At 39.3% G+C, this 26,418-nt stretch overlaps 2 non-coding genes and 3 pseudogenes across 2 annotated transcripts; all 5 read left to right on the forward strand.

Moving 5' to 3' along the window:
- The first annotated feature begins 6,066 nt into the window (after nucleotides 1–6,066).
- On the forward strand, nucleotides 6,067–15,763 carry LOC127637234 (uncharacterized; annotated as a pseudogene).
- A 239-nt stretch (nucleotides 15,764–16,002) lies between these two features.
- On the forward strand, nucleotides 16,003–16,166 carry LOC127637864 (U1 spliceosomal RNA). Its single transcript, XR_007969802.1, has one exon. It is a non-coding gene; the product is annotated as a U1 spliceosomal RNA (small nuclear RNA).
- Nucleotides 16,167–21,240: 5,074 nt separating this feature from the next.
- LOC127637872 (uncharacterized) lies at nucleotides 21,241–21,416 on the forward strand (annotated as a pseudogene).
- A 325-nt stretch (nucleotides 21,417–21,741) lies between these two features.
- LOC127637866 (U1 spliceosomal RNA) lies at nucleotides 21,742–21,905 on the forward strand. Its single transcript, XR_007969804.1, has one exon. It is a non-coding gene; the product is annotated as a U1 spliceosomal RNA (small nuclear RNA).
- A 4,400-nt stretch (nucleotides 21,906–26,305) lies between these two features.
- LOC127637836 (uncharacterized) lies at nucleotides 26,306–26,407 on the forward strand (annotated as a pseudogene).
- Nucleotides 26,408–26,418: the final 11 nt, after the last annotated feature.

Genomic DNA, 26,418 nt, shown 5'->3' on the forward strand with positions numbered 1-26,418 from the left:
TAAAGGACTTTATTTCAAGTATTGCCTTATACTCATTTGGCAGCAGGTTCCAGAGTTTGGAGCCCTCAACAGAAAAGGCACTTTGCCCTTGTGTAGTCTTACGAAAATTAATCCTACAATTCCCACCTGCCGAACTCCTAGTAATTCAATTTGTATCATCCTGTCTCTTTATCAATTTAAATAAAACAGATGGTGCTTTATTGTGCAAACATTTAAAAATCTATTTTATATATGACAGATTCTTAAAATTTGCAAAACTTAGCATATTAATTTTTTTAAAACGTTGCAGTGATGCCATCGATTTGGCTTTTTATCCATTATTTTTAAGGCTTGATTATACAGCATTTTAATTTTTCTAATTAAGGTATCACTTGTTTGAGTCCAAACTGTAATACAGTATGAAATGCGGGACAAGATCATTGCATGCACAAACAGATGTACTGCCTCAATTGAGATATATTTTCTAATAAGTCTGAAACAGTTTAGATTAATCCTTACCATTTTTGAGAGCTTTTTATATGTTTATCAAATTTAAGTTGTGAGTCTAAAACAATACTCAAATTAAACTCATCTACCTCCTCTATTTCTTTATTATTTACTCGAATTATTACTTTTTCTTTTTGCTTTCGATTAGAAAAGCACATAAAGACTGTTTTCTTAACATTGAGTAAGATGATTTTCCTGGAGCCATATAGATATCCTTTTCATTTGTTCATTTAAAACTGCAGCAACCTTTGCAGATGAATTAGCCGATGTATAAATAACAGTGTCATCAGCATAAAGCTGACATTCAACATCTGGACAACAACAAGGTAGGTCATTTATAAACAAAATAAGAGGTAAACCACTCAATTGAACGTTTACTAAAATTAAATGCACTCAATTTAGATAAAAGAATAGTATGGTTAACTGTGTCAAATGCTTTTTTAGGTCAATGAATACTGCTCCCATCACATGTCCCTGATCCAGAGAATGTCTAGCTTTTTCCAAGAAATAGCATATAGCTGTTTCGGTGGAATGCTGGGCTCTAAAACCAAATTGATGTTTATGTAGGAGGTTATTACTCTCTAGATAGTTTATTAATTGTTCAGCTACAACCTTCTCCAAAACCTTTGACATAACCGGCAAGATTGATATTAGTCGATAATTTGAAATCAGGCTTGGATCCCCTGATTTAAAGAGCGGTGTAACTACAGCCTTTTTCCATGTATTGGGGAAAACACAGTCTCTAATTGATACATTTGTCAAATGAGTTAACGGAACTATCATCACGGAGCTAAATTTTTTTATCAAATTAATATCTAAATTGTAAACATCTTTTGCTGTTGAATTCGGTAGAAGCTTTACAATTTCAGTTATTCTATTTTCTTCAATCTCCTTAATATAAAATGAATTTGGTAGCTCATCCTCCACCTTATTATTTAATGATATTAATTTAAAATTTTTAGCCAATTCAACTACTGAACTTATAAAATATGTATTAAACTCGTATGCTATAGACCTTTATCATCAATTACTTTTCCATCTATTTGTACCTCTTTAATTATTTGCTGCTTTTGAGTTTTATTTGTTAAATTATTTAGTTGTTTCCATAGGGTTGAACTTTGACCTTTGGAACTCTCTATTATTTGTGTATAATGTGATACTTTTGACTTCCTTAATTCTTGTACTACTTTGTTTCTGAGACTTTTATAGATTCAATTATCTGTATTTAATTTAGAAGATAATGCCGTTTTTAAAGCTAGGTCTCTTTTTTTCATAAGATTACGAATATCACTGTTTAACCATGGTAATTAAACATTTTTCCTTGAGCATTTCAAAGGAGTATAATATTTGTTTACCAAATCAGTTACAGTTTCAGTTAAGGAAGTACAACACAAGTTCCCCTCATTTATCTGTAGTATATTATCCCAATCAGCATTATTAATCTCTATTTCAAATTGACCTACTTTAGATTTCGGTATCCCAAACTTAATTCTATCTGGTCTCTGGTTTTTTAATCGGTTTAGTCGTTGTTTAGTTAATTTCCTTACTGTTAATACCATATTATGGTCTGATAAACCTGTCAGTAGATTATAATGTTTTATAATACGCTCTTGCCTATTAGTAAAAATAAAATCTATCAAAGTCTTGCTAGTTCTGGTCACTCTTGTTGGCTTTATCAACTGATCATAATTAAATTTGGACATCATTATTTTTAACTTTTGTCTTCCTCTTTTATCTGCCCAATTTATATTAAAATCACCATAAAATATTGTTTCAATAGAATTATCAAACATTTCCAGTAGTTCCTTCATATCATCATAAAAAGAAAGTGTGTGATGGGGGATTATATAAAACAACAATATTAAATTGCATTCGAGGAGAAAGTATCACTTTTAAAGCTAAACATTCAATATTTGTATTTAGATCAACTCTTATACATTTAAACGTATCTCTAATATAAATCAACACCCCACCACCCTTACCAGATGATCTATCTTTTCTACAACAGACATAGCCAGGCACATCTACCATGTTTGTTGGGATATTACCTTGAAGCTATGTTTCACTCATACAAATGTAGTCTAAATTTGATTCAGTCAAAAAAATATGAACTTGATCCAGCTTTGGCATCAGACTCCGGATGTTTAAGTGTCCCCCTAGAAATCCTCTTAACTTAGATTTAGCGTTCCATACAATTTTGGCATGATTTACAGTTTGAAAAAAACGGTGATCTTTCGGTTTCAGCGTCGATCTACATTTATCCATAACTGACCTCCGCTCCTGGTAAGTGTCGTCAAGCAGCTGATCTCTCGTGCGGACTCCTTTCTTCCTTCGTCGATTTTGCTGTGTCGATGTCGGTCCCACGTGTTTACCTTTTTTCACATCACACCCGCCTAGCTCGTCGGAGCCGTTATCTGCTCCGACAACCATCTCATAGTTCTCACTTCGAACTCCTCCCGCCATCGCCCCTTGCACTCGCAGATCACGCCGGATCAATCCCACGTCCTTGCCGCAGGACAAAACAAGCCCATCGGCGACACAACCCTGCTCCAAAAGCACATCCACCTGTAATGAACTCTGCAGATCAAGGTCCCCAGCCACACCGGCTCTCGCTACAGCAGGAGCCCCTTCAGTAAGATCTTGCACGCCCGGAAAAAAGTGATTATTCACAGAGCTCGTAGATTCAGTTGCATCCGCGCTTATGCTTATATTTTTGCCCATATTAGGGCCAGGATTCAAATTCATATGGTAAGTGTAGAGAAATTGGTCACAGTTTCGAGGAATGTACCAATGGCAGACGGTGTAACCTCTGTGGAGATTCAAACCACCTCTACAGAGATTTTCCTAAAAGCTTTGACAATAAATTAAAAGCAAACAAAATGGCTGCCCCACAACCACACAAAACTATAAAACAGAGGCGGCGGCGGGACCGGAGGTTTTGGCGGGAAATTCAAATTCCCAGCCAGCCTTCAGGATTGGACAGGAGGAAGGAAGTGGGGCAGTCATGGGGGTGGAGTCTAACAGTGTATTGGAACAGGGGGAGGAAGCTCCTATCTCCCCAAAGAATATGCAATCAGAAATGGAGGATGGGGAGGAGGAAACAGCTTCCCAGATTGCAAAAAATGTCCGCACGACTTCTTTTTGCCGCTGATCCAAAGCTATCGGCTATAGGTGCGTCCCACTGGCGGGGATGAAACGTTTGCCGCCAAATTCGTCACTCCCATTTCTTGCGAGATGACGCCGGCGATCAGACGGCGGGACGACTGCTTCATTTTCTCTGGCATTTACCTCGGGCTAATCGAAAGTTACTGTAAATAGAAATTACAGGGAAAGTTACTGGTATGATAATTGTGGTTATATTATATTACTATTATATTTAGTGTATTGCTAATCAATATATTGTTACTTCCCAGGTGACAGCGGCTCACTTATAGAGCAGGTGAAGCAAGTTGGGACAATGTTGAAGACGTTTGCTCGCACTGGGCAATCAGGTACAACTTGCAAACAACACCTGTGGTTGTTGGTTTAATTCCCACTGGGGCCACCTGTACATGTAGTAGACCTAGATATAAATGTCATAGTTTAGTAGTTGAAGGACCAGGACTGACTACTTTATTCTTTTATTCTGGGAAACCCTGTAGGTGCAGATCAGACCCTAATGCTGCAACGTCTTGGAGAGTTTGGCGATGTTGTGCGTAGCATGGACAACAAAATGGACGCTATGCGGCAACATTTCAGTGCCAATGTGTCTGTTGGAGAGTTATCCCTGCCAGGGGATCGGTTACTCCCCCCTAGACACCCAGGAAGATTTGGCGTTGCTTGACAACAGTTTGAGGCAGGATAAGGAGCTCCAGCAACGATTTGTAAGTGTGCCGATTTCGTTTATAACGCCATAGGGTAATCTAAAAAGTAAAATTAAGATTGTACACTGCATATTCTACAGTCTGAATCCACAGCCTGTCACATTTTAAATTTATGAGAAGCTTCAGAGAAATGTAATTTGTAACACGTTGTTTTTTTTTTGTATTTTCAGCTTCAGTTTTTGGCAATCAAATGTGGGAGGGACCTAAAGACAACAGTGTGGCGAATGTGTCAGAGTATCTTCTCTAATCACCTTTCCATCAATACAACCTGGACTGGTGTAGGGGATAAAGCATGTTTTAGAGACATGTTCCTGAAGACCATTGTTCAAAGTAAGTTGGATATTTTTTTTATATTTAAGTAGATGTGTATGACCTTATGCCATTCAAATGGAATGACAGATCTTTATTTTCTACAGGAGCCATCTGGAAGAACCCGGCAACCCAGGATGCCACTGATGAGGCGATCCAGGTTAACGTTACGAGGAGCATCTGAACGTGAAGGTGGAAAAAGGCGCCGCACAGCTTAGAGGGACCCACAGCCGACCCCTTAAACCTAGGCTGACTACTGACACCCCAGCATCACTGACAACTGGAACCCTTTCTTTATCCTGCAGTCAGTAACATCAAGACCCCTAAAAAAGCCTGCTAAAAGTGTCAGACTACACTCACCCAATCCACACTGTTCACTGTGGAAATTGCTCTTTTTTTTTTTTTTTCTCTCGTGACCCTGCTTTGAGGGCAGCTCCTTGGATGAATATGGGATGGTTTGTCCTTTTATACCTGTTATCCTGCACATTCTTTGATACCAAAGATCACAATTATTTAATATACAATTTGCTGCTTATTTCATTGTTACAGTGCTTAACTATTCTATTTTTAAATATAGCTTGTACATCCTAGATTATACATCTAATACTTGATATCTGCACATTATCTGGTATAAAATATTCTACTTACCGTGACTTTAGTATTGGCTTATTTCATTCCGTCAGTGCTTAACGATTCTATTATAGTTTGTAAATCCTATTTCATTCCTCTTATACTTGATATTGCACATTAACTAGTACCAAAAATTCTACCTTCATTCCGTCACAATGCTTAACTGTTATTCTATTGTTAAATATAGCTTGTAAATCCTTGTGCCACAGGTCAGCATTGCAGTTATAATGGTATATTCTACTCCAGAGCTTTAACTCTAAATTATTACCACTTATCCCATTGTTAGAAATGACTTGTAAAAATGTATTTGGTATCCTGCACTTTATTTGGTACCAAATATCCTCATTGCTTATGTTTACTGGTAATTCTTTTCATCCCAGAGCTGACCTCTTTATATTATTAACAATTATTGTAAGTGTTACAATAGTGTTTTTTTTTATTATTTTTTTTATTTTTTACCAAAATTGAATTGGAAACCTGCATGTTCTTTAGTGTGTGTGTGTGTGTGTGTGTGTGTGTGTGTGTGTGTGTGTGTGTGTGTGTGTGTGTGTGTGTGTATAATGTTTGTATTTTTCTGTTATTTATATTTCAGTGATCTGACATCTTGTTTCAATGACAGTTACTGTACTTTGAAATGTGGAATTAAAACGCCAAATGGAAATGTGTCTGGTTTGATCAATCATTATTCTTGATAAACTGCATGCTAAAAATATATATATATATATATATATATACACACACATATACACACATACACACACATACACACACACTGTATATGGTTTTACAAAGGCATGAGCTTTTAGAAGACTTGCAGCCCCATATGCTGGGTAGGGCCCCCCTAGTTGTGGCGGGTGATTTTAATTGTGTTTTAACAAAAAGAGATAGGAAGAGGGTAGCTGATGATTTTAAAATTGATAAAACATCCTTTTTATTGCAGGGGTTAGTTAAAGATTTTAGATTAACTGACTGTTTTAGAAAATTGCATCAAAGAGAGGAGGGCTTCACCTGGTTCAGTGGTGATGGCTCCAAAGCCTCTCGAATTGACTACATTTTTACAAGAGACTTCCCACCTAAAGATGCTATATTGACTCCCATTTTCTTCTCTGACCACGTTATGCTGTCCTGCACCCTTTCACTGCCCTCGGGTGTGACGTAGGGGGAGGGCTCTGGAAGCTGAACTGTTCCCTTTTGAAATATGAAGAAGTAATTAGAGAATACAGGGAGCAGTTCAGCCAATGCCAGACCCTCCAAGACTTTTACGACACACGTGCACAGTGGTGGGAAATGGTAAAAGATTGGACAAGACAGTTGAGAAACAGAGAGAAGCGATGCATACAGGGGCTGCAAAAACGATTACAGAGATATTTTAATCTTTTAAATAATGGTTTTGATTTTAGTGAAGAGGTCAAAGAAGTCAAAAAGCAGATGTCAATTTTAAGTGAAACACAAAGCAAAGGTGTCATGTTAAGAAGCAGAGAGAAAGATATGGAGGAAGGGGAGAAGTGCACTAGATATTTTTTTTAAAAGATTATTACACGGGGGCTCTGTTGAGCGAAACATGGAGTAAGGCGTGTTTTTCAGAGCTCCTGCAGAATCCGTAAAGATTTAATCTTACAACAGCATTTTAAGGCCGAAAGTCACTGCAAACTATTAAAAAAACAACATCAGTCTGATATTATAGTTGCTGTTGGCAGCGAATCTCCGTAAATATAAGTACTCTGGCTCTACTAGCACAAGGCCTGAAGCCTCGGGACAAAGTGCCTCCAGTCGCTCTGCTATAGACATGAATATGGACTTTGAGGTAATAAAAGCGGACATTCTCTCCTCTCTGTGGTCAGATATATCATCTGTGATAAAGCAAGAGGTGAAGAATGCACTGGCTGAAGATTGACATAATAAAAATTGAACTACAGGCGATGAGGTCCGAAATCGCGAGCAGCGGCGCCGCCACGCATTCTGAAATGAAAGAGAACATTAAAGACGTCGAGGGGGGGCTCTCCACTTGGTCAGATGAGATGTTACTCTTCAGGCCACAGTAACCAAACTTACCAGCCAAGTCAACGACTTGAAAGAAAAGTGTGAAGATATGGAAGGGGGGATGCGGAGGGGGAATATTCGAATCACTGGAGTTCCCGAGCAACCTGGTTCGAGTTCACCCGCAGCGATATCCAAACTTCTGAGAGAGATGCTAGAAATAGACAGAGATGTGAAGATTGACCGTTCGCATCGTAGTCTCGTCCCAAGGAAACCAGGTGACAAACCTCACACCATCATTGCAAAGTTATATTATGATGGAGATTGCATGGAGATCTTGCGAAAAGCCAGAGAACGCGCTCCGATAAACCACAACGGGAATCAAATCACTATCTTTCCTGACTACACATCCAGCGTTGCTAAGGCAAGAGCGGCCTTCGGTGATGTCAGGAGAGCTCTCCGGGGATGACAAGGCGTGCGCTATGGACTGCTTTTCCCAGCCAGACTTCGAATTTCACATGATGGAGAAGAAAAATAGTTCCGGAACGCGTTTGAGGCAATGGACTACGTGAAGAGGAAAATTATTTCAGAGACTCAACCTGGTGTTTGACATGCTTACCTAACATTGTGAAAAGGATCGCCGCGCGATAAGTATTCGACCCTTAACTTACTCATGTTAACAATTAAATTTGCACAATGACTTTTGTTCAGCTGGCCATTACTATTATTTCTGAAGTAAATATTTTGTGAACGTCCTAATGGCCAAGCTATCTGCACAGTTAAGGTAGAGGTCTACTGTTATTTATAATGCTGATGTAATAATACTTTAGACTGAGATTTATTGGTTCTCTAGGAGCCTGTGTGATGGTATATTCACAGCCCCTTTGATCATTTCTTTATTTTATGCACAGGTAATTGCTGGCACATAAAGAAGTTTAATTATTTCGTACTGAGATAAGTTTGGTTTGTGGCTGCCTGTTCTTCCCGTGCGGCTCAGGGCTAGGCCCCTGAAATACCTCTCATATCTATGTTCTGGAGTTTTAAGAACATTCTCTTTAGTTCTATCTTTGCAGGTCTCATTGTTTCCCTGAGATCTGCCATTGTTAAAAAAGTGGTGGAAAAATGCAGCCACTTATATATTATCCAACATGTTGGTTTTAAAAGGTATAACACCAATGTACTGTATGCCCCACCCCCTTTTTTTCTTTTTTCTCTCTCTCTCGTCAGTACACCGCATTGCACGTTTACCCTTATTTTTTGCCCATGTATTTGAACATGCATGCATTAGATATCCCCACTTACCTCTGCCATTACTGAATACTATAGACTATATATATATATATATCATTAATAATGGGTTCTATAAAAGGTTATAAGCTATAATGTTAAGGGCCTTCATAGCCCTATGAAGAGAAGAATGATTCTGCATCAGCTAAAACAAACTAACTGTCAAATAGCTTTTTTGCAAGAAACTCATCTCTCTGACGCAGAACATGAGAAATTAAAGCGATCATGGGCAGATAAAGTGTACTTTTCCTCTCATCCATCAGGGAGAAAGAAAGGAGTGTCTATCCTAATACATAGGCAGGTAAATTTTACCTTTGCAAAGACTCATAAGGATACAGAGGGAAGATATGCACCAAATGAGGACAAGCCTACTTTTATTAAAAAAGTTTTCAATGTAATTACACAGTATAGCACTGGAATATTATTAATGGGAGGAGATTTCAACTGTATTATGTCACAACATTTGGACAGACAACCCAGCCCTACTACTTCACTCTCCCGAATGAGTAAGATGTTAAAATACCAGTCTTCTGAATTTGGACTTGTAGATGTGTGGAGAAGTAAATATCCAAATTGTAGAGATTTTACTCTTATAGACATGCATCTTATTCTAGGATAGATTATTTTTTCACTCCCAAAGAAGAGCTATATAGAATAGTAGATATGAAGATATTACCAATGACAATTTTGGACCATTCACCTGTGGAACTAATATGGAGCGTAGGACATAGACAAACTTCCAAACAATGGAGATTAAATGCCTCGCTCCTTAATGATAAAGAATTTAATTATTTTGTCACAACAGAACTTAAATTATATCTAAATATAAATGACTCTACAGAGCTATCACCACTCATAGTATGGGATTGTGCAAAAGCATATCTCAGAGGCCGGATTATTTCATTTGCAAGTGCCAAGAAGAGAGAGAGAGTAGCTAAACAACAAGAATTAGAACACACTATCAAAAATTTTGAGAAACAACATAAACAAACCTGAAACCCCCAACTACTAAATAAAATAAAGGATGTGCGAAGAGAATACAATAGCTTAATCGCTGATAAGATTGAAGGCAATCTAAGATTTATTAACCAAAGATATTATGAACATGTTAATAGGGCTAGTAGATTGTTAGCAATTAGATTAAGAAAGCAAAGCTCTTCAAACATTGTACAAAAAAATAAAATCTTGTGGCTCTATCAACCCCCTTACTAAACCTGATGAAATTGCAGAATCCTTTGCAGATTTCTACAAATCACTCTACAAAAATTCTGATACTTGCTCTGATGATAATATTCTGGCACCATTCCTAAATAATATAAAATTGAATGAGTTAACAGAGTCAATGTCAAAGGAACTGGAAGAACCTATTAAAGAAAGTGAAATAATTGAGACAATCTCTAAGGTGAAGAATAATAAGAGCCCAGGACCCGACGGGTATTTAAATGAATTCTATAAAAACTTTAAAGAACTAGTTTCCCCACTCTTATTAAGAGCATATCACTATGCGCTCCAATCTGGTACAGTGGCACCCTCGTGGAGGGATGCAACCATTGTTGTAATTCACAAAGAGGGCAAAGATCCTGCTGATTGTCAATCATATCGGCTTAATTCATTGTTAAATAGTGATTTACGTATATTAACTGCCATTCTTTCAAAAAGACTAAATAAATTAATTAGTCAAATTATACATCCGGACCAAACCGGATTCATCCCAGAGAGATATTATGGAGATAATATTTAACGCTCTACGAAAGTTATGTGCTATACAAAATCTACAGGTGCAAAGGCAGTATTCTTAGCACTTGATGCTCATAAGGCATTTGATCTTGGCAGTATCTAATCCAAACTCTTAAACGGTTTAAATTTGGCCCCAATTTCATAAAGTGGGTTCAAACACTCTACACAAATCCACTCGCCTCAGTGAGAGTTAACGGTTGTAGATCTGAACGCTTTACTCTAGAACGTGGATGCAGACAAGGATGTCCATTGTTGCCCTTGCTGTTTGCTATCAGCATCGAACCCCTTGCTCAACTAATTCGGGACGACAGTGCAATTAAAGGAATTGTAATTGGAGGAGAGGAACATAAGTTGTCGTTACACGCCGATGGTGTCCTACTTTTTCTAACAGAACCTGAGACAACAATTCCATATTTAAAAAAACGAATTCTCAAGTATGGGTACTACTCTGGATATAAAGTGAATATGGATAAATCTGAGGCCATAGATGTTAATGGTCAAATTTCAAAAGAAATCCAAATGAAAAAGCAGGTTCAAATGGCCCAAGAATGGGTTTAAATACTTGGGCATCTTTATTCCCTCCTCTTTAGACCAGCTATACGACACAAACTATAAAAAAAAGTGATTAAAAATATTAGCGAAGATTTAAATTGTTGGACAGCTCTCCCTCTCTCTCTGATTGGTCGTGTTGAATCTATTCGTATGAATGTCCTACCAAGATTACTTTATCTGTTTCAGATGTTACCTATAGAAGTGCCAAAATCTATCTTTGATTTACTGAATAAAATAATTTCAAAATTTGTTTGGCAAGGAAAACGCCCAAGAATAAGGCTTAAAATAATACAATCGCCTAAAACAAATGGTGGGCTGGGACTCCCAAACTTTAGGTTTTACTTTTGGGCAGCTTAATTGAGGCCCCTGGTTTCATGGATGAGAGAAGACACACAAACCCAATGGATCAATATTGAAAAGAGCCTTTGCTCCATGCCCCTTAAAATAGTACCCTTCTCCAGTTTATCATAAAAAAATGTCTCCATGGGTGAATGGACCAAAGTTACTTGAAAAATTTGGAGAACTATACAAAGATAATTTGGTTTGTTTATGAAAATCTCATCTGCAGCAAGCATTGGCTATCTTAAATGACTTTGTACCATCTCATACAGATGTGGGTTTCAAAAAGTGGTCACAATATGGACTTGATTATCTGCACCAATTATTTCATAATGACACTTAAATCATTTGAACAAATAAGAAATGAATTTACACTCCCAAGGTCTGAATTTTTTAGATATTTACAACCGAGACATTTCTTCACAACGCATAAGGAACTAGAAATTATTAAAAAACCCTCCCCAATAGAAAGATATTTTAAAGAAATACAAATTGTATTTCTTTAATTTAATAAAAATTATTTCTAAAGGATATCTGTTATTTTTGTCTAAGAATTCAAATAACACATTACAGATCAAGGAAAAATGGGAGGACGAAATTAATGAAACAGTGCCTCTTGAAACTTGGGAGGAAGCTTGTGAAGAGGTACATCGTGTGACTAACTCTAATGTCTGGAGGGAATTCATATGGAAGATAATAACCAGAACTCCACAGATAATTGCAAAATGGAATCCATCCTGCTCAGACAAGTGCTGGAGAAATTGTGGTCAGCATGTTGGTAACCACACCCATATATTATGGTCATGTCCAAAATTAAGAAATTACTGGAAAGATATATTTGATGCCCTTAAAGAAATCTTCCATTATGAAATCCCTGTAGACCCCATAATAGCCCTTCTAGGTGTGCGTCCAGAGGGCCTTGAAGGAAGAGCTAAAATATATTTACTACAAATTTTGCAGTGTATTACATGCAGATGGTTAAAACCTGACCCTCCATCATACAATGCTTGGATTCAAAAACTATGGGAGTTGTACGAAATGGAACAAATCACATTTGCATTACGACTTCAGAAAATTGTTTTCTTAAAGAGGTGGGCTCCTGTAATGCCGTTAATACTACAATGACCATGTGTTATACTATCATATCCACCCTGATTTCATCTCTGCCTTTTCCTTAAGTTTTATTTTTTTATTTTATTTTATTTTTTATTCCCCCCTTCCTCCCCTTGTACTAGGTGTATTTGTTTTCATTCTCTGTATAATGTGTATGATATAATTAAGTTTGATAAATTGTCAATATTGTTTGTGAGAACATGATGGACTAAAAGGTTAAAATCCAATGGCATACTGTATGTAATGCTGTGGTTCTAAATAAAAATATAAGTTCAAACATTACACGGGGAGGGGTAATAACATCTTTGAAATCTGGAGGGAGGGAAGTTCACACAACAAAAGACGTTTTAAGTGGGGTCACAGAATATTATGAAGATTTACAGGTCCTTCTCAAAAAATTAGCATATTGTGATAAAGGTCATTATTTTCCATAATGTAATGATAAAAATTAAACTTTCATATATTTTAGATTCATTGCACACCAACTGAAATATTTCAGGTCTTTCTCAAAAAATTAGCATATCATGAAAAGGGTCTCTAAACAAGCTATTAACCTAATCATCTGAATCAACTAATTAACTCTAAACACCTGCAAAAGATTCCTGAGGCTTTTAAAAACTCCCAGCCTGTTTCATTACTCAAAACCGCAATCATGGGTAAGACTGCAGACCTGACTGCTGTCCAGAAGGCCATCACTGACACCCTCAAGCAAGAGGGTAAGACACAGAAAGAAATTTCTGAATAAATAGGCTGTTCCCAGAGTGCTGTATCAAGGCACCTCAGTGGGAAGCCTGTGGGAAGGCAAAAGTGTGGCAAAAAACGCTGCACAATGAGAAGAGGTAACCGGACCCTGAGGAAGATTGTGGAGAAGGACCGATTCCAGACCTTGGGGGACCTGCGGAAGCAGTGGACTGAGTCTGGAGTAGAAACATCCCCGCATTCCCCAGGTCAAGCCACTTTTGAACCAGAAACAGCGGCAGAAGCGCCTGACCTGGGCTACAGAGAAGCAGCACTGGACTGTTGCTCAGTGGTCCAAAGTACTTTTTCGGATGAAAGCAAATTTTGCATGTCATTCGGAAATCAAGGTGCCAGAGTCTGGAGGAAGACTGGGGAGAAGGAAATGCCAAAATGCCTGAAGTCCAGTGTCAAGTACCCACAGTCAGTGATGGTCTGGGGTGCCATGTCAGCTGCTGGTGTTGGTCCACTGTGTTTTATCAAGGGCAGGGTCAATGCAGCTAGCTATCAGGGTATTTGGAGCACTTCATGCTTCCATCTGCTGAAAAGCTTTATGGAGATGAAGATTTCATTTTTCAGCACGACCTGGCACCTGCTCACAGTGCCAAAACCACTGGTAAATGGTTTACTGACCATGGTATTACTGTGCTCAATTGGCCTGCCAACTCTCCTGACCTGAACCCCATAGAGAATCTGTGGGATATTGTGAAGAGAAAGTTGAGAGACGCAAGACCCAACACTCTGGATGAGCTTAAGGCCGCTATCGAAGCATCCTGGGCCTCCATAACACCTCAGCAGTGCCACAGGCTGATTGCCTCCATGCCACGCCGCATTGAAGCAGTCATTTCTGCAAAAGGATTCCCGACCAAGTATTGAGTGCATAACTGAACATAATTATTTGAAGGTTGACTTTTTTTTTTGGTATTTAAAACACTTCTTTTATTGGTCGGATGAAATATGCTAATTTTTTGAGATAGGAATTTTGGGTTTTCATGAGCTGTATGCCAAAATCATCAGTATTAAAACAATAAAAGACCTGAAATATTTCAGTTGGTGTGCAATGAATCTAAAATATATGAAAGTTTAATTTTTATCATTACATTATGGAAAATAATGACCTTTATCACAATATGCTAATTTTTTGAGAAGGACCTGTATATTGCAAAAAAATTGTAGAAAATGACACTTTAAGGGAAGTATTAAAATTTTTAGAATAGGGATAGTTTCGCTACTACACAAAAAAGGAGACAAGACGGACCTCAAGAACTGGCAACCGATTACGCTTTTAAATTTCGACCGTAAGCTTTTTTAGCAAGATTTTATCTATACATATGTCTATGATTTTAGAGGACGAAATTCACCTGAATCAAGCTTGTGCCGTGCCCGGGAGGAAGATCACGGACAGCCTAGTGCTGATTAGAGATGCCATCTGTTATGCGAGAGACAGAAATATTCGGCTAGCAGTTCTAAATTTAGACTTTGAAAAAGCTTTTGACCGTGTTTCGCACCAGTACTTGCTTCAGGTACTGGAAAAAATGGGTTTACCAAAAACGTTTATAACATGGGTGGGATTGCTGTACAATGGCCTTGTCAGCAGAATTCTAGTAAATGGGCACCTATCCGAAGCTGTGAATATTTGCAGCGGCGTCCTTCAAAGGGGTCCTTTATCACCCCTCCTGTATGTGGTATGCATTGAGCCATTGGCACAAATCTTGAGAAAGGACAAATGGATTAAAAGGACTTGACATTCCAGGGACTGGTGGACTGACTGCAACCTGTGCCCACATGGATGACGTGACCCTTTTAGCCACTGACCTTTTATCTTTAAAAAGAGCAATGGACCTGACTGAGTGGTATGGTCGGGCTTCGGGAGCTAAGCTTAATAGGAGCAAGTCTAAAGCCCAGCCCTTCGGGCCGTGGGGAAGCGTAGACACAGGAGGATTGGATTTGGATTTTAAAGAAACAAACTGGAGAATTTTAGGGGTGAAATTTGACAAAGAGGGTGGAGGACAGGGAAATTGGACTGACATGATAGGGAAAGTCAGGCAAAGACTGGGGTTTTAGGGACTAAGACGATTGACTCTAGAAGGAAAGGTTTTAATATTTAAAGCAGTGATTTTACACTTGCTTTTACTTACATCCTCTGTTTTTAATCCCCCTAGGAGTTTTCTTCTAGACCTGGAGAGGGCAGTGTTCTATTTCTTGTGGGGGCCCAGGTGGGAAAGACTGAAAAGGGAGGTCATCAAGAAAAGACCAGAAAATGGGGGAAAAGGCCTCCCAGACCCCCACCTGTTTTTAGCAAGCCGCTTCACCACCCTGCATATTGGTTATGCGGTGACCCCATACAGATAAAATAAGACTGCAGCCATGTCCCGCTTTTGGATGGGTTCTTACCTGAGAGCTTTAAAAATTTTACCAAATGATTTGACAACCCCAGTGGCTTTTAATCTTCCAAAAGAATATGATTTTATCAAGAAGTTTTTAAAAAGAAGTTGTTAAGAGTCTCAGGGTGTCACCTTTTTAACCAACCACAAATCTCTTGTCTCTTTTGTGCAGGACTGGGAAACAATGAGTCCAGTTCCACACTAGTTGAGGCCAAAGAAGTGTGGAAAAATGCTGCCCACCCAACTCTCCAAAACAGGCACAAGGACATGGCGTGGATGGTGGCCCATGAGATCCTCCCGGTCAGGGATGCAAGATTGTGTGAAAACATGTTGGGAAAAGAACAATTGTAAAAAAAAAAAAAAAAAGGATGTCAAATAGAAATGGTGACAAAGTGTTTTTCGAAAGAAAAGTCTGTGGTCTGCTACCACAGACTTGATAGCCTTAAAAGTTGGGGTTTAAAGTTTAATTGTCTAATTGCAAAGCGCATTCACGCACTAGGAGTTGTGGATCATTTGTTTGTGTATGAGGACAACGTTGGTATGAATGGTAAAGAGGAGAATGGGCCCTCTGCCCTAAAGCCTGTGCACTTATACTTACCTGGTAGGGGAGACACTATGATCATGAAGGTGGTTCACCCATGGCGAGGCTCGGCCATTGCACTTCGGTTGTGCTGACCCTTGCAAATTCCCCAAATGTGGGAATCTCGACTGCATAATTTCTGGTAGTGGGGGACTGCGTCAGAGCTCTCCCTGGTCATTCGTTTAAAAATCTATCTCTGTTGTGTTTGTCGGGCGTGCTGTCAATTGATGTGCTTCCCATAAACGCAAACCTGATCGTTCGTTTTGCACTGTTTAGATTTTAAGACAGCATTAAACAATGTTGAAAGACTCGCTTTCTCTTATACAATATCGTGAATCCTAAGCAATGGTCCCGTTGATTTCTCATTAGCATCTCCATCTGTAGAAACGTAATCCTCACTTAACGTGAACACGTTCAAAAACACGTTTAAATATTGTAACATTCGTATGCATGTATCTCCGTTGAAAAGAAAACCTTGCGTTGTCACTGATCATTTCAACGTAAGAAACATACACGTTAAAGTTCAATGATGCTATCTTTAAAAACCCCAAAAGATGAAGACAGACATGCTGACAACGGATTCTGCTTTCCCTCCAATCTTACTGATGTTAAGTTTAGTGGAAAATTCAGTCAATTAACAATTATATGAAAGCACAGGGATGAAACAGAAGATGGATATATAAATACTGGGTAAAAAAAAAAAAAAACCTAAACGCCAGGATGTTTCCAAAATAATTTTTTTTTTTTTTTTAAAAAAAAGCATTTTTAATCAGTTCAGCTTTTCCCATAAAAGCTGAGGGTAAAACAGTTATTTAACATATTGTCATTTTTATTATTATTATTCATAAAGAGCAACTCGACTTTGGTTGATTATTTTATAATTTTATAAAAAGTTTTGCCAACATACTGAAAAGTAATAAAATGGCCGCCCCACAGATTGAGCAAACAGGAGAACAAAGGGAGGAGGTGGTCCCTGAGGTTTTGGCGGGAAATTCAAATTACCAGCCAGCTTCAGAGATTGGGCAAAGAGGCGGAAGTGGGGCGGCAACAGGGGCAGAGTCAAACATTTTATTTGAACAGGGGGAGGAAGTCACCTCCCAAAGAAAATTGGATATAGAGGAGGGAGAGGATGAAACGACTTCCTCTTTAGTCACCGTGCCTGAGGTGAGTTTTGTGTCAAGTAGGAGTGAAACTGATTACTCACTCCCGAATGCTCAGGTGCAGAAAAGGCCTGTGGGATCTCCTCTGTCTAAAACAGAGGGCAACTCATCGGCCAGATAGTTCCTTTATGGAAGAGCTGGAGCATATGTGGCCCCAAGAATCCCCAAATGAGGTTTCATTTTTGCACGTAAAGCTAAGAACATCATCTCCAAATGAGCCGCAAGAGAGTTCCTCTGCGGCTCTGCAGGCATTAAACATCTGCCCTCCTGACCCCAACCTCATGGGTATAAAGGAGGAGCAGGTATCACAAGAACTTTTATGATTTTAACTGAAACCTGTAGTCTTTAAATGTATTTTTAAAGAGTTAAATATCATGCCTTTTTAACCATACTGCTCACGATCCTCACTATCTCTACTCTCAATGTAAGAAGTGTGAGATCCACCATGCCAGCACAGAGTGTTTTGTCCTTTTTAAAGTCTTGTAAGTCAGATGTGTTTTTATTGCAAGAGTGTGCTCTCCCTTTAACAAATTATAGGAAGTGGGATGAGATGTGGACTCCAGGTCCCTCACTATGGAGTGGATCCAACCTTGTGGTGAGGGGTAGCACTGTGGTTAGGGATGGGCCGGCAATTTTAGCAAACATGACTTTTTTTGACAAGGATTTTAACATTTTAAATGTGTATGGTTTTACTGATAAAAATGAAAGGTATGAGCTTTTAGAAGACCTGCAGCCCCACATGTTAGGTAGGGTCCCCCTAGAAGTGGCAGGGGATTTTAACTGTGTTTTAACGCAGAAAGACAGAAAGAGGGTTGGAGAGGATTTTAAGGTTGACAAGACATCGGTTTTATTGCAGGGTTTAGTTAAAGATATTAAGCTAGTCGACTGTTTTAAGAAAATGCATCAAGGAGAGGGAGGCATCACCTGGTTTAGTGGTGATGGGGCCAGAGCCTCTCGAATCGACTATGTTTTTACAAGGGACTGCCCGCCAACCGATGCAACATTGACCCCCCTCTTTTTTTCTGACCACTTGATGCTGTCTTGCCCCTTTCACTCCCCACTGGTGTGATTGTAGGGGAGGGCTGTGGAGGCTGAACTGTTCCTTGTTGGAAGATGAGGAAGTAGTTGGAGAATATAGGGAGTGGTTCAGCCAATGGCAGACCCTCCAAGACGTTTATGATTCACGAGCACAGTGGTGGGAGATGGTAAAGGCCAGGACAAGACAGTTTTTTAGAAAGGTAGGGAAAAATAAGAAAAAGCACATGATGGGACTGCAAAAAAGACTACAGAGATATTGTAACCTTCTAAATAACGGACTGGATTTTAGTGATGATATTAAAAAAATAAAGGAAATGTCAGTTTTAAGTGAAACACGAAGCAAAGGTGTCATTTTAAGAAGCAGAGAAAGAGACAATGAAGAAGGCAAAAGTGCATCAGGTATTTCTTTAAATAAGTAATCACACGGGGAGGGGCAATAACATCACTGAAAATAGAAGGGAGGGAAGTGCACAAAACAAAATACATTTTAAGTGGGGTTACAGAATTTTATGAGGACTTATATTGTAACAAAAGTAGAAAGTGACACTTTAAGGGATGTTTTTTAGAGAAAATGATAAGCAGTCAAAGTGAGCTTTTATCCCAAGATTTTACCATTTTAGAGTTACAAAATGCTCTTAAAGGTTTTAAACAGGAAAAGTCCCCTAGAGCTAAGATGTTTTGGGACATTTTAGCACACAAACTTCTGACTGTTTTTAATGAATTGGAGACCTTAGACAGACTTCCCGACAGCTTTAGATTAGGGATAGTTTCACTACTGTATAAAAAAGAAGACAAGACAGACCTTAAAAACTGGCGTCCAATCACGCTTTAAAATTTTGACAGTAAGCTTTTTAGTAAAATTTTAGAGGATGTGATCCACCCAGATCAAGCTTGCTCTGTGCCTGGTAGAAAGATTACGGACAGCCTAGTACTGATTAGAGATACCATCTGTTATGCGAGAGACAGAAACATTTGTTCAGTAGTCGTAAATTTAGTTTTTTAGAAAGCTTTTGAACATGTTTCGCACCAATACCTTTTTCAGGTACTGCAAAAAATGGGTTTTCCAGGGAGGTTTATAGCCTGGGTGGGACTGCTGTACAATGGTTTAGTCAGCAAAATTCTTGTAAATGGGCACTTATCTAAAGCGGTGAACATATGTAGTGGTGTCCATCAGGGGTGTCCTTTATATCCCCTCCTGTATGTGGCTTGTATTGAGCCACTGGCACAGATCTTGAGAAGGGACCAATGGATCAAATGACTAGACATTCCAGGGACGGGCGGATTAACAGCCACTTGTATTTTATACATGGATGACATTACCCTTTTAGCTACTGACATGATATCTGTACGAAGAGCAATGGACTTGACAGACTGGTATGGTCGGGCCTCAGGCGCGAAACTCAATAGGAATAAGTCTGAGGCCCAGCTCTTCGGGCCGTGGGGAAACGTGGACACAGGTGGACTTGAAGTAGATTTTAAAGAGACAGATCAAAAGATTTTAGGGGTTAAATTCGACAAAGAGGGTGGAGGACGGGGAAATTGGACGGACATGATAGGGAAAGTTAGAAAAAGACTGGGTTTTTGGGGGAAAATTTTAATCTTTAAGGCGGTGATCTTACCATTGTTTTTACTTTTGTGTTCTGTTTTTAGTACCCCAAAACATTTCCTTACAGACCTGGAGAGGGCAGTTTTTTTTACTTCCTGTGGGGGTCCGAGCGGGAACGCTTGAAGAGAGAGGTCATCAAGAAAAGACCAGAAAATGGGGGAAAAGGCCTCCCAGACCCCCACCTGTTTTTAGCCAGCTGCTTCACCGTCCTGCATATTGGTTATGCAGTGACCCCATCCAGAGAAAATAAGACTGCAGCCATGGCCCGCTTTTGGATGGAGTCTTACCTGAGAGCTTTAAAAATTTTACCAAAAGATTTGACAACTCCAGTGGCTTTTAATCTTCCAAAAGAATATGATTTTATCAAGAAGTTTTTTAAAAACAAATTGTTTAGAGTCTCAGGATGTCACCTTTTTAACCAACCACAAATCTCTTGTCTCTTTTATGCAGGACCGGGAAACAGTGAGTCCAGTCCCAGGCCTCACACTAGGTGAGGCCAAAGAAGTGTGGAAAAATGCTGCCCACCCAACTCTCCAGAACAGGCACAAGGACATGGCGTGGATAGTGGCCCATGAGATGCTCCCGGTCAGGGCGGTGATGCACTCCAGTGGCATGGCCAAGAACTCAGTCTGCCCTCGTCCCGGGTGCAGTGCCCCGGAGACAGTACGACACCTACTCTGGGAGTGCGGCGCTGCGCGGGACCTGTGGGCCAAGACCGGCCCCCTGTATTTCCCGTGCCTGCCAGTGGGTAGGGTCCAGGTGGATTACAAGCTCACCATCCTTGGTGTGGGCCAGGGCTTGAAGGACTGTACTGCAAAAACAAAATTTACCTCGCTCTGGCTCACATTCAACGCAATCAAGGATGCCATCTGGACCACAAGAAACTTTACGATAAAGTTACGGTTCCCCTCCACGTGAGTGAGCAAATGGTAACATCAACGCTGCAGGGGTACCGGACGCTGTTATTCGGATGGGGTCTCACGGAAGAGGTCCTGGTCGCCACCGTACTTTGGCCCATAGATGCACCCTTACCACCACCAGCTATGGGAACAGTGGGCAGGAGGAGAGGGGATATCCACTGAGCACAGAAGCGGCAGACCAAGTGCCTGTCCTGGAGGGTGGGATGATGGCCAATTTGATAGGGACTCATCCTGGTCTTGAACAACAGATGGCATTTTAAATTGGCACCAAGATGTTTTATTTATTATTTTTACAACATTATTTTTAACACACAATTGAAAAATATGGACTTTTAAGCACAACACACAAATATTTTATAATTTTAATAGTTTCTTAAATTTGTCTATTTAATTGTCCTTTTTTTTACAAATTATTATGAAATTGTGTTTATAAATTCGTTTTTTTGGTTTTAGGAAAATGAAAAGATTGTGTGAAAACATGTTGGAAAAAAATGTGGATGTCAAAGAGAAATGGTGACAATAAAAAATTTTCTAAAGAAAAAAAAAATCTGTTCTTATCAGTTTAATATCTGATACGTCCCCTATCCGGGGACCATATATTAAATTGATTTTTGGGCGTGGGAGATGGAAGCGGGGCTTGCTCCGTCCACTCCACGTATCGACTTGGTATTGCAGTATTTCCAGGCACGGTGCACTCCCCTTTCGGGGATCAAAATTTGTTATGAAAGGCAGAGATCTTTGTTCATTAATACAGTAAGCGTCTGAGAGTGGGCAAATGAGGAATCTTAACTTTAGCTCTTGTTCAGGAGTGTGATTGCGTGCCCGTGAACGAACCACCGACTCGTCGGCCGAAAGCGAATGGTATAGTGCTGTTGTCATTCTCTCCTGAGACCACAAACAGTCACAAGGCAGAGAACTAATACACAGACTTGGTAGCCTTAAAAGTTGGGGTTTAAAGTTGGTGTACACGCCTGTCTAATTGCAAAGCGCATTCACGCACTAGGAGTTGTGGATCATGTTGACTTATACTTACCTGGTAGGGGAGACACTATGATCATGAAGGTGGTTCACCCAGGGCGAGGCTCGGCAATTGCACTTCAGTTGTGCTGACCCTTGCGAATACCCCAAATGTGGGAATCTCAACTGCATAATTTCTGGTAGTGGGGGACTGCGTCCGCACTCTCCCCTGGTCATTCGTTTAAAAAAAGAAAACTATCTGTTGTGTTTGTTGGGCGTGCTGTCAATTGAGGTGCTTCCCATAAACACGAACCTGATCGTTCGTTTGGCACTGTTTAGATTGTAAGACAGCATTAAACAATGTTGAAAGACTCGCTTTCTTTTATACAATATCGTGAATCCTAAGCAATGGTCCCGTTGATTTCTCATTTGCATCTCCATCTGTAGAAACGGAATCCTCACTTAAAGTGAACACGTTCAAAAACACGTTTAAATATTGTAACATTTGTATGCATGTCCCTCCGTTGAAAAGAAAACCTTGCGTTGTCACTGATCATTTCAACGTGGGAAACATACACGTTAAAATTCAATGATGCTATCTTTAAAAACCCCACAAGATGAAGGAAGACATGCTGACAACAGATTCTGCTTTCCCTCCAATCTTACTGATGTTAAGTTTAGTGTCAAATTCAGTCAATTAACGCTTATATGAAAGCACAGGGAGGAAACAGAAGATGGACATATAAATAATAAAAAATAAACACCAGGATGTGCTTAAATGCGAAAGGGACATTCTCCAAAATAAAAATAAAAAAAGAAAGCATTTTTAATTAGTTCAGTTTTTCCCATAAAAGCGAAGGGTAAAACAATTATTTAACATCTTGTCATTATTATTATTATTATTCATAAAGGGCAACTCAACTTTGGTTGATTATTTTATAACTGAATTTTGTTTAACGAATAATCAAGTCAAGTCAATTTTATTTGTATAGCGCATTTCACAACACACATCGTTTCAAAGCAGCTTTACAGAAGATCAGCATTAACAGACAATAAAACTGTAATGTCTATAAAGTTGATGAATCATCATTGTGTAATTTAGATAAAATACGATTCTTAATAGTGTTTAAAAATAATTAAATAATAATTGTATAAATAACCCCAGTGAGCAAGCAGTAGGCGACTGTGGCAAGGAACACAAAACTCCATAAGATGTAGATTAATGGAGAAAAATAACCTTGGGAGAAACCAGACTCACTGTGGGGGGCAGTTCCCCTCTGGCTAACATTATGAATGTAAATATTACTTATGTATAGTTAAAATCATGGTTTAAAATTATTAAACTAAGTAAGGGTTAAGGGTCAGTGTTTAAACATCGATTGTTTTTGAACTGTAAGATTAATGACCACAGTCTTTGAAGTCCATATAGATGCAATTGTCCTTGTTAATTGGCTGATGAAGGCTTTTGTTGGCAATAGTTAGTCTATGCATTCCATTTCAAGATCGTAGTCCATCAATAGACCGAGGTGATGCAGGTTGGAGTTGGCATCATTTCATCCTCTGAAGTCCATCATAATATACTGAAGAAGTGATATATGGCTGGCACCAGCTGCATTTAGTCATCATCATTCAGCGACATGTAGCAGTGGAGTCCAACACGAAGCAGGAATGGAGCTGGATCCAGCCGGTTCTGGTGACCTCAGGATAGGAGTCCTGAGGTTGAGACAGGGAAACAAATAAAAAGATGTAAGCATAGATGCCAATTTATTGCAGAGTTAGAGATCATGATCATGGTTTCTGGTTCCAGCAGACCCAACTAAAGCAGCCTAATTGTGGGTTGGAGGATAAATTAGGTGTATGCCTGGCTAAATAGATGAGTCTTTAGTCTAGACTTAAACTGAGAGAGTGTGTCTGCATCTCGAACAGTGTTTGGGAGGCTATTCCATAGTTTAGGAGCCAAATATGAAAAGGATCTACCTCCTTTTGTGGATTTTGATATTCTAGGAACTATTAACAGGCCAGAATTTTGTGATCTTAATGAACGTGATGGAATATAGCGTGGTAGAAGATCACTTAAGTACTGCGGATCTAGACCATTCAAAGCTTTGTACGTAGTTAACCGAATTGTAAAATTAATACGGAATTTAACAGGTAGCTAATGTAACAACGATAAAATGGGGCTAATATGATCATATCTCTTGATTCTCGTTAGCACTCTGGCTGCTGCATTTTGAACCAATTGAAGTTTATTTATTGATCTTGCTGGACATCCTCCCAGTAATGCATTACAATAATCTAGTCTTGAGGTCATGAACGCATGAATTTGTTTTTCGGCATCAGCAACAGAGAGCATATGCCTTAATTTAGCAATATTTCTTAGGTGGAAGAATGCTGTTCTACAAACATTTGTAAATTGATTTTCAAAGGACAGATTGGTATCAAATATAACACCTAAGTTCTTTGCTTTTGAAGATGATGTAACAGTACATCCATCTAGTGTCAAATTATATTTTAGCGGCTTATTTTTAAGAGTTTTTTGGTCCAATAATTAGAACCTCTGTTTTGTCAGAATTGAGTAGAAGAAAATTTCTGGCCATCCAATCTTTTATTTCATCGATACACACTGCTAATTTTGAGAATTGTGAAATCTCATCTGGTTTTGAAGAAATATAAAGTTGTGTATCGTCAGCATAGCAGTGGAAACTTATTCCACGATTCCTGATAATATCTCCCAGGGGAAGCATATACATGGAGAAAAGCAGAGGCCCTAAAACTGATCCCTGTGGCACTCCATATTTTACTTTTGTTTGGTTTGACAATTCCTCATTTACATAGACAAAGTGGTAGCGGTCTGCTAAATATGACCTAAACCATGCTAATGCAACTCCACAAATTCCAACATAATTCTCCAGCCTATTCAAGAGAATGTCATGATCTATCGTGTCGAATACAGCACTTAGATCTAAAAGCACTAGAAGAGAAATGCAGCCGCGATCTGATGATAAGAGCAAGTCATTTGTAACTCTGATAAGTGCAGTCTCTGTACTGTGATGAGGCCTAAATCCTGATTGAAATTCTTCATATATACTATTTCTCTGTAGAAATGAACATATTTGGGAGGATACTACCTTTTCTAGTATTTTAGACATAAACGGGAGATTTTAAATTGGTATATAATTATCAAGTTCTCCAGGATCAAGTTGTGGCTTTCTTAATAAGCGGTTTGATAATTGCCATTTTAAAGTTTCTTTAAATATATATAAAGAAAGAATAATGCGACCACACGGCATCCTCCGAGGTCAGAAATAGAAATGAAGCGCCGTGTCAAACTAAGACAAAGAAGCTTCGTCATTCACCGATCCGGGAGAGATAGAAATAAAGAACCGTATCTGCTATTGAAGTGGACACCTTCACCTAAACACGCAGGATTACCTACATGCTCACAATGGATTTTGTCTTCCCTTCAAGCTCACTGTTCAGTGTAAGAGAAAAGTGAGATTAGCCTCACTTATAAAAAGTACAGAGCCGAAGTTAAACTTTGAACCCAATGGATCCGAAAAAAAGCCACGATTTCCATTCATAAGAGAATAAAAAGGTCTGTTCGGCCCGCGTTTGATTAGCTACTCTGAAACAAGAGACTTCATCATCCTTCACTGAGAAGTGGATTGAAACAAAGCTAGGTGTGGTGTCAGCGTTGGTTGGGCACGCATTGGCAATGCTTACACATTGTTCCCATTTACACGGTAAGGCAACGGATAATATAACATTGCGAAGGGCGCACAAAAATATCGAAGAAGAAAATATAAATCCCAAATATTCAAAACGCGAGTAGAAAGATAGGTTTGGCTTCAGAATGTTGTTTCAACTATAGGTACAACAACACGTCAATGGCCGTCGAGCTAAGACACAAAGGAGGCGCCTTATAGTCTCCGCGTTTCATGTGGACACGTTAACCACAACATGCCGGAGTACGTTCTGGCAATGGATTCCGTTTTCTCTCAAAGCCTACTGATTTGACATTTAAGAGAAATGCAAGTTAAACACCACTTATTTAAAAGTACAGAGCTGAAATAAAACAACAGGCCCAAATAGATCCGGGAAAGCCATGATTTGCATTCAAATGTGAATAAAATAGTCAGTTCGGCCACCACATTTGATTACGCTGACACAAAGAGACTTCGGTCCTTCACAGAGACATTGGGTGAGGGGGGTGTGGACGCGTTGTCAATGTTAATACTTCTTACCCCTTTTACGTGGAAAGGGACGTGCAATATACGGCATTACAACACCAAGGACAAATAATGAATCCCAAATGTTCAAAGGTGAGTAGAAAGAGCAGTTTGGCCTCCACACTGGGTTTTGGCCAATGGCACTCCAGCTGCCTTCGAGCTGAGAGAAAGACATCAAGTGATGTATCATTTCAGCATTTGTTTGGGGAACAATGCTTTGCTTGTTACGCTGAAAAGTGTTGCACACTGATAATGCATCGAGGAGAGGCATGGTCCATTTTGTTTGGTCCCGCACTGGTCAAACCGTCCATGTCTGCTTGATAGTTTGTGACCTTTGACGCTCTCACCGTGACCTCATCTCGCTTTTCCGTTTCCGGCCGTCCTCTCACGGAGTGACTACTGCATCGCTTCTCGGCCTTTTGGCTAAGATCAAGTGTTGTATCTGTTCTTATCAGTTCTATACATGGCGTCCCGCTTTGCGGGAGAGTTGCGATTGCCACTCACAGAGAGAAGGTC

The sequence above is a fragment of the Xyrauchen texanus genome, chromosome 45 (assembly GCF_025860055.1).
Source record: "Xyrauchen texanus isolate HMW12.3.18 chromosome 45, RBS_HiC_50CHRs, whole genome shotgun sequence".
NCBI classification, from domain to species: Eukaryota; Metazoa; Chordata; class Actinopteri; order Cypriniformes; family Catostomidae; genus Xyrauchen; species Xyrauchen texanus.